Genomic DNA, 8,623 nt, shown 5'->3' on the forward strand with positions numbered 1-8,623 from the left:
TAAACACTACAGGAGTCAAAACAACAAAACATAATTAAACAAAATGCCTTCTAACAAGCTGTTTTCTGAAGAGTCTGTACATATACACCATTGAAAGCTGAGCATCAACCGAAAATCACAGCCCAGTGGTACATAATATAAGGGCACGATTTCTTTTCTGGGTTAAGAGAAAAGCTTAAGAACACCTGTGAAAATGGGTAGTAAATGTTTGCTTTACTACGATATCCACTGAAATTCCCATCACTTCTTTCTCAGGGTTCAGTAATAGCTGTTTTGGAATCATTCCCAGCAGTATCAGCTCTCGGAGAAGACAATAAAATATCCAAAATATATTGTCTGGAACTGCTTTCTCTTGTTATATAAAAGCAGATTAAAAAATAAGACACCAGCCTTGCAAACATGTCTGCATAACTCTCAGACACCTGGCTCTTATTCACATTTAGACTGTCAATAAGCATGACACTAAGATGTGTATATAGTGTGTTTCGATCATTTGGACCCAAAGCTGTTGAAAAAAAGTTCTGACACCTTTTCCTTCCCCGTTATCCTTTTCACACATTAAATATGAATAAAATAACAATTTTTCATATTCATATTTACTTATGTTCCAGTGCAAAAAAAAAAAAAAAAATTGGAAATTGAGTCCTAAAACATTTAATAATGTAAAATATAATTCGCTTTTTAAGAATTAGTAAATGAAACATTTACTACATGCTACATAAATTTCTAAAAGAAGGAACAAAATAAATCAAAATTCCAAATAATTCATTGTATGTGAACTAACTAGAAATAACAAAAAATAGTATTGCATTTTTCTCTACTGGTATTGCATGAACTCATATCCTTTAAATATCTACAGCAGTGTAGGTGTAACCATCTGTATATATATATGTTGATGTATACCTACATATCAACATAGTTAAGCTTCAGTAATACTGATTCTTAGAACAATAGGGTTTGATCTTGCACCACTGATTTCAGCGGCAACATGGACAGGCAACCAGAAGGCGGCCTGTGAAGGACATTCATACACAATGCATATGATGATATACTATCGTAGAATGCTGCTAGTTAGACAATACTGAAATATTCTGTTTGGGTAAATGAAAAGAAACAAGGAAATCTAATTCAAAAGTACCAAAACTTGAGCTTTTAAATTCTGCTGCAATCTGACTGTGCTTTCATTAAAAAAAAAAAATGCACGCAGAGGTAGTCATATCTTTTATCCATGTTAGTGTGAAAGAGCAGGGTAAATGAATGACATGAGGAATACTTGTCTAGCGTTGCATCTGGCTAACTCTTGTGTATTTTGAAAGCTTTGTTTTCCCCATTTTGAAATTATTCATTACATTGTTCTTCACACGCATAAAGTTTTTCTAGACTGCTCCCAAACTAGCATTTAATGAAAGCAACTTATTCTGATTGAAGGACCATAGCTGCTGCATGCAGAGGTTTGGGGCTCATCTTTCTGACAGCTATATTAAGGCATTTATTTTTGCCCTTTCATGAGGCCTTCGACATCATCTGGTATGGGACTGAGAATCACACAGGCGCTCCCTCCTCTGGGGTAGGGAAAAGCAAAGGTGCAATATCAGAAAAGCAAGAACAGAGGTAGGAGGTATGATTTATTCTGCTTTAGTGTAAGACTATCACAAAAGAATGCATTTTTTATAATGTGTCACAACTAGATTTCTAACAATATAAACAAAATACACAGCAGCCGTGCCAGCAGTGATCATAAATACATGTTTAGCATAGCAGCTGTAATAACTTGCACATCATCATACAAGAACAGATTCTTGTCACACTCTTGTACGTGGAAAAAAAATATGCTCTCTAAAATGTTTCACATGAAAATTCAATGCTCCCATTACCAGAGAGTGCAGTTCTCGCAGGACAAATAAGACTGCAGTCTGAAAACTATTTTAATAAATCAAAACTAAATACACTGCTGTCTATATTCTCTTCAAAGACTTATTTTTACTCTGACTTGGGGCTTTGTAGAGCAGATGCAGCACTGAACATGTGCACACTTTCTATCTCCTTACTCTGCCTCTCTTTTTAAACACAATAGACAGAAAACAAGTAGCACTTGATCACAGCAGTCTCCAGTCCCAGAGCATCCACAAAGCTCCTCCTAATCCTACTTCTGCTAATAAATGTAATATGAAGAATAACCAAGTGGAAAGCCCATCCTTATAACAAGTAGTGGATACAACGTGAGCTGGGCTCTACTCCCAGTTCTGCCCTGATGTTTTCTGGGAAAACAAACATAGATGTCCTTTTGACTCTCTTAGCCTCCATTTTCTTTTCTATCTTCCATCTTCTTGTTTTAGACCACAAGCATACAGTACGGTGATTTTTGCAGTCTCAAGTTAACTTTAGGAAGGTCAAACTGATGGAATCATTCGAGTTGCAGATATTTGCCCTTTTATACCATTGAATAAATCAAATAGTTGTGCTTTCACCTTCTGCTTTCATTTCTGCATACCTACACCTCTCGTGCTTAAGGCCATTTCTTCCCACACTTTGCCTGCCGGGAACCAGCATGTAGGTACAGTATTTTAATTGAAGCCTCTGAATTTGGTTTGCTCAAAAATGTACAGCGTTTCAGCCCAGAAAAACGTGATCCAAAAATGGCTGTACTTATATCCCAGATGCTCTGTCATTTGATGATCTTTTGAGGCAGAGCCCTGTAAAATCCACCACTGCCAACTGTAAGGCTGGAGCCATAAACTGGGTCCTGCTGGGATGGACCAAGTATAGATCTTGCTGCAGGCACAACGGTAGTCCAGGGAGCATATCTTGAATGGGAGGCACAGTGTTTCTAGGAGAAGGAACACCCCCAGAACTCGCAGCTCACAGGAAAATTCCTTATACTTCTGACCAAAACCACATATAAGCATTCAGCTGATTCCTGTGAATTGGAAATCCTGTTTTGTGATGACCAGAGAAGCATCTATCTGTGTCATTTTCTTACATAATTCTATCTGAATTTCTTATCCATGCTGATTAAGAATTTAAAATATACTGCATCAGAGGAATGCAACTCTTACTCTCCATGTGAGTAGTTTCTCCTTTCTCCTTAGGATTTTTAATCAGTAATTGCTCACCATGAAAAGGTGCTTAGGACCTTCTCAGCTGCATGTCTTTATTGTTCCAACACTACTTTCACATCTCACTTCTATTCAATATATATTTTACTTTTACAAAGCTGTCTTTTAAGGAATTTCACTTTCTTAATATGACTGGAATCATGTAGGGAAATGTACTGCTCTTCTATGTTTTCTTCTACTGTCAGCACTTCAAATATTAAGCATTTATTCACTCTTGTATTTCTGATTGTTCATTCCAATCTATTTAGTCCTTCTCTTTTCTCCTGGTATCCAGGGAGTCAGGGCTACAGGCTTCTGAAGTCAGTTCAGATGGTTATCTGCAATTTCTCTTTGTTGTGCTCTTCGAGGTCAAATCCATTACAGCATGTGCTCAGACTGACTTTCCACACTTAACTCTACCAGCTGTACTGTGACACACTCAGCAGTTCACCTCAGAACCTGTTATCCATAGATACAGCAGATGTTAAACTTGATACAGAAAAAGAACTTGTTTCCTGCCTGCCCCTCACCTTAAAAGGTCTTGTAGAAATAGGGATATTTTTGATGAAACAGATAATCATACTAGACGCTAATTAGTAACACCACACCCAAAATAATATATATACCCATAAAACTTTCATTCACATAATATACAGCACAGTTACAGTCAGGCAATTTTATCACATTGGCCATCCCAAATTACTTAGAAATTGTGATTTCTTTCTGTCATATCATATCAACTCAGAAATAAAAGCACCTCAGCAAATAAAGCTACTTTAGTACTTGCAGATGATTTATAACAGAAGTTACAGAGCCAAGGTAACATTATTTTCTTATGGCCCACAGTCTTGGGTAAATTAGTATATATAAGGCTTTTTTTTTTTTTTTAAATACAAGAACAGATTTTAAAAGCATCACAGACTTTCTAATGCTGAAGTAGTCCATCTCAGATACCTGAAATCCACATTCTGGTAGTAGATTGATACATCAGCCTTTTGCATCTGGAGATGCTTTGTTCTGTTCTTCCTCAATTTTCAGAGGGTGTGGGATTTCTTTTTCCAAATCTAATCAAGATGGAGATGATTACAGTCATTAGGACAAAAACAGCAATACTAAGGAAGTAAAGGAATATCAGTCTTCCAAATGAAGATAATGTTCTGAATTTGGATGGCGTTTTCAGGTTCCCAGCGTACCAGTGATCAGGAGGGTCCTTCCCCAGTTTCCTACGCTGAGGAGACTGGGACAGCCCTCATACAGAGAGATCAAAAAAGGCTCATACTCAGTTAAATTATGCCAATATTTATCTGTCCCCAAAAATACAAAAGCAGAAATGGAGAGGAAGAAAAGAAAAAAAAAAAAAGGCTGACCCACTCTATACTAAGAAGAGGTATCTTCTCATGACTGTGATATCTATATTTTGGAAACGTAACTGGCCGCCTATATTTCTAAGGAAAGGTTTTGAATTAGTAGTGTCCAGTTATAGATGCCAAAAATGGGGTTAGAGCTGCTTATCTAAAGACATCCTGTCTGCCCCTGCTCAATGCTGCGATCATCACCCACAAGTAAGTATAAATTCTGATACCCTGTCAGCATTCATCAGTTTCTTCTTCCACAGACCTGATAATCCCTTTGGTCTTAAAATGGAGGATCCCTATCAATAGTCCAACAGACACTTTGCTAGCAGTAAGGATGGATGGAAAAAAGGAGAGTTAGGGTTTCCAGATAAGCTTACCTTTATCTTTTTCATTCCTTTCACACTGCAAGCTTATCATTCACAGCTGAGGTGGTCATATGTGCCTCAGCTGGGCATGTTCAAAGCTTCTGTACTAACTCTGCAGCTACTTTACCAAAAGCCAGCAGAAGCACCTCAGAGCATTTTGTGATAAAACAAAGAGAGCAAAAAGCACTGCTAAATGTTAGAAAAGCAAAAAGAAAAACATATGGCCATATCATCACACAACCATAAAGTTCTTCTCTCACCTGTTCAGAAAAGTGCCTTTGATTTTCAGAAAAAAGTGCTTTGTATCTCAGAGGTACAGTACAGTAGTTGATTACTATCGCGTAATGTGGCATTTGCTACGATAATGACTTTTTTTTTTTTTTTGTGAATGGCTGAGTCAATAAGCACATAAAATCCTTATATTTTGTCAATGTCTATGTTATTGCTGCCCTTCGGCTGAAGTAATTATACCTTTTTCCTTTTCATAAAACTTATCCAGTGTTTTCTTTCTCTTTATTGCCACTGCCCTACTTGTATTTAATTACTCAAGCTTTGGAGAGTCGGCTTCTTATTGTTTGCACTCTTATGCTATGAAATGAGCTGCAATAGACTGTCTGATGCACGTGGTCAGAAAAATGGTATGTTAGAATTATCTGAATAAATAAGACCCCAAAAAAATCACTTTTTTTTAAATGCATACAGAGATTATTATGCAGAAATATTCATTTCACCGGTATATCATACTCAAGATTATAAATAAATATTAGAGCAGGAAGAAGATATATTTCCTGATCCCTAGAAGGTAAAGAATTAGCTAGCTCTCACTTTGCTGTCCCTTCCACTTGCGCATGTGTTAGCAAAAGGTCTACAGTAGGAGATAGGATGGCTGAAATTTCCATAGAGTATACACTGGAGGATTAAGGTATAGAGGGCAGGACCTGGGAGATCGGGATCTGTTCTTTGGCTTTGCCGTATACTGCTTGCATGGCCCTAGATAAAACATTGAGTCCTTAAGTCTCAGTTTCCAACAGCAGTTTAAAGGGGTAATATTACTAACTTTCTCCCACACTTCTCTACTTTGATTTTATATTTTCCCAGACACTGTGTTTGCATACTGCATAGGGGCCACATTTCCAGACCCTGTGAATGATTTTTTTTATACCATGAATAAAAAATGAATTTATTTTAGTCCATAAAAGAAAGTCCCAATTGAGCAAACTACTGATCCATATATAACTGAAGTCAATGGGGTCACATAAAGTTAGGGATATTATTAAAGACATTTTTGTTTCAGGGCCTTAACCTCTCAGGAACACATTGATTCATAGCTTGAGGTAATGGTTATTTTGCTCTTTCTTTCAGTGCATGCTTATTTATAAAGATTTTTCTTCCTGAGCAGACCTTATGGCCTTTGCAGTGCTGGGTTTCTGCTCAGTAATCCCACCAGATTATAAAGATTTCTAAATATCTAATTAAAAACTTTTACATCTAGCAATTGGATCTGTCAAGGGACTGAAATGAAAGGAACACAAATCTTTTCACTGGCAGCTTAATGGCCTGAAATACAGCTGCAATGTTTAGGAGAATCTGAGTACCATTTACGAATCCCAGTTTAAATGTGGGGAATGATTTTTACCTGTCTTTTGCTTTCAGATTCATTTATGAGCAATAAGGAAGGGGAGAGGAAAGGGTTTTAGGTGGCATAGAAAGAACAGTAGCAGGACACGTCTTTGAACGGAGCAGCCACAGACAAGGGGACAGATCACACTCAAAGTAAACCAAGTTTTCAGCTCTGCTTGTCAATACAGCAAGGAACAAATCATTTGCTGTGATATTTTAATGGTTTGGTAGACCAAACTCAAGACATTCACCTGATGAAAGGCTGTGATGTTCATATAAAATAGGAGTATCTCATTGGCTATATTAAAGTAGGAAAAGAAAAGCCCAGGAGCAGAAATAAGAGACATACAGCACTATAGGGAGGGAGGAGACTTCTCAGTTTGGAGCCAAGGTCAGAAATGGGTAGGAGGAAGCTGTCACTGCACATACATGTAGATGTATTCAGATAGATGTGCACCCTTCTTGTGCTGGAAGCCAAACACAGGGAACACGGGGTTCCTAGCAAGGAGACAACAACACGCTAGCACAGCTGCATGGCAAGGACCTTTTAACCCCATTTCACAACTGCCTAGCATTTTCTCATGAGATCAGAGAGCATTAACACTTTTGCTCTTCCATGCTGCAGAGCAGGAAAATGGATCCTGAGATACCTGTTATTCTGGCTTCCAGCTAAAGAGAGCTGAGAAATGTCCGTGTGGGTGCTGTGAGTATTGCCAGCACCCATGTAGTGCAAATTCCATGGGTAAGCAAAGGACTTGAGTTTCCATTAGTCTCAAGCTGGCATCTTTCCTGAGCGTAAAAATCCTCTTTTAAAACACTGTTCATTCACCTGCCTTCAAAGAGTGCTAGACTGACACATCACAGGATGAGAGACCCTGCTTGCCTTTCCAAATGCAGCTCACACCATCTGGGAGCAGAGTGATGGCTTTCAGCCTAGCAGACCAGCGGGTTCATAAAGCAGCCCAGGAGTATGACAAGGCATTTCTGCTTTCAGGAGCAACCGAATCTTCCTGGTCAGTTTCAAATGATCTTCTGCTGCTTTGTAATGCACCTGTCAAGAGGTTTAACTGATGTTATGTTTTCTGAGCTCACTTGTATTGACTTTTCTGATAACCTTTACCTAACAAATCATGCATGAAAACTCAATGAACAGATGCTAAACTTTTTTCCTAATAGCCATTCTGCTCCATTTCCTATACCACACGCATAGATGTTTATTGAATATTTAGCAAAAAATCTTTATAATTGCACAGCAGATTTTAATAAATCCCCAGTGTCAGCATGAAGCCCAAGTTAAAAAAAACAAACAAACAAACAAAAAAAAAAAACTGGTGTGGGGGCTCTGTGTGGCCTACAGTATATGATAACCATGGCTTAACAGGCTGCCTTGCATCAGGCTGAGGCATGCATTTGTGTGCACACCTCTCACATGAGCATAGATAAGACGATGAGGATGAGATCAGCACAGGGATATTAAGAGCTGCTCAGTAGACACACAGCAGCTTGTTAAACTGCCAAAGCATGATTTTGTGTCTGAGCCAGGCTATGTAACCTGTGTTGGGTATTAATCCAGAGATTTTCCATTACCTGTCTGTCTATATCGGAGTAAGGTGACATTGTCAGTCTACTAAGCATTGGTCAGTAGCTCTGTGAGACTTTTTATTAATTCTTTGTATTACTTCTGCGTATACAGGCTCCACCTGTAATGATGGCTTTGCTGTGTTAGACATACAGCAATGCCCATCATGGCAGAAGATGGTCTCTGTCTTAAGAGCTGACAAGAGGCAGGTGCAGCTGGTAGAACTGCCTGGCCTAACTTTAACCAATTAAAACTCATTTTGGAGCCTAAGCTGGTTACTTAGGCTCACTTGAATCAGAGTGAGTGTCAGGTACATAGAAGGGACATTTTCCAACCTGTCTTAGGCACTTCATTTACCTGTGGTTAATGTCTCCCCCTCCAATGAACACAGAGGGAGCCCAGACAACTAGCTAGATACCCAGTCCTCGTGGGAGCAGAGGTCCCAAAAAGAGCATGAAACGGGGACATCACACCTACTTGGTTGATGGAAAGCTGAGGCACAAGGGTAGAACTATGTGTTAGTCCCAGACTCGAGCCCAGACCCTTTCAGCAACAAAGCTACAGGCCCTTCTCCTGGCCCTGGCATCACTGGGCAAGAATTCAGCTCCA

General features: G+C 38.8%; 1 long non-coding RNA gene across 1 annotated transcript; it reads right to left on the reverse strand.

Annotated features, from left to right (window-relative positions):
• Nucleotides 1-1,089: 1,089 nt before the first annotated feature.
• Nucleotides 1,090-4,789, reverse strand: LOC121068401. The gene is made up of 3 exons (XR_005818851.1): nucleotides 4,678-4,789; nucleotides 4,050-4,159; nucleotides 1,090-3,554 (listed from the first exon to the last, which is right to left on the reverse strand). It is a non-coding gene; the product is annotated as an uncharacterized LOC121068401 (long non-coding RNA).
• Between the last annotated feature and the right edge of the window lie 3,834 nt (nucleotides 4,790-8,623).

Source organism: Cygnus olor, chromosome 3 (assembly GCF_009769625.2).
Source record: "Cygnus olor isolate bCygOlo1 chromosome 3, bCygOlo1.pri.v2, whole genome shotgun sequence".
NCBI classification, from domain to species: domain Eukaryota; kingdom Metazoa; phylum Chordata; class Aves; order Anseriformes; family Anatidae; genus Cygnus; species Cygnus olor.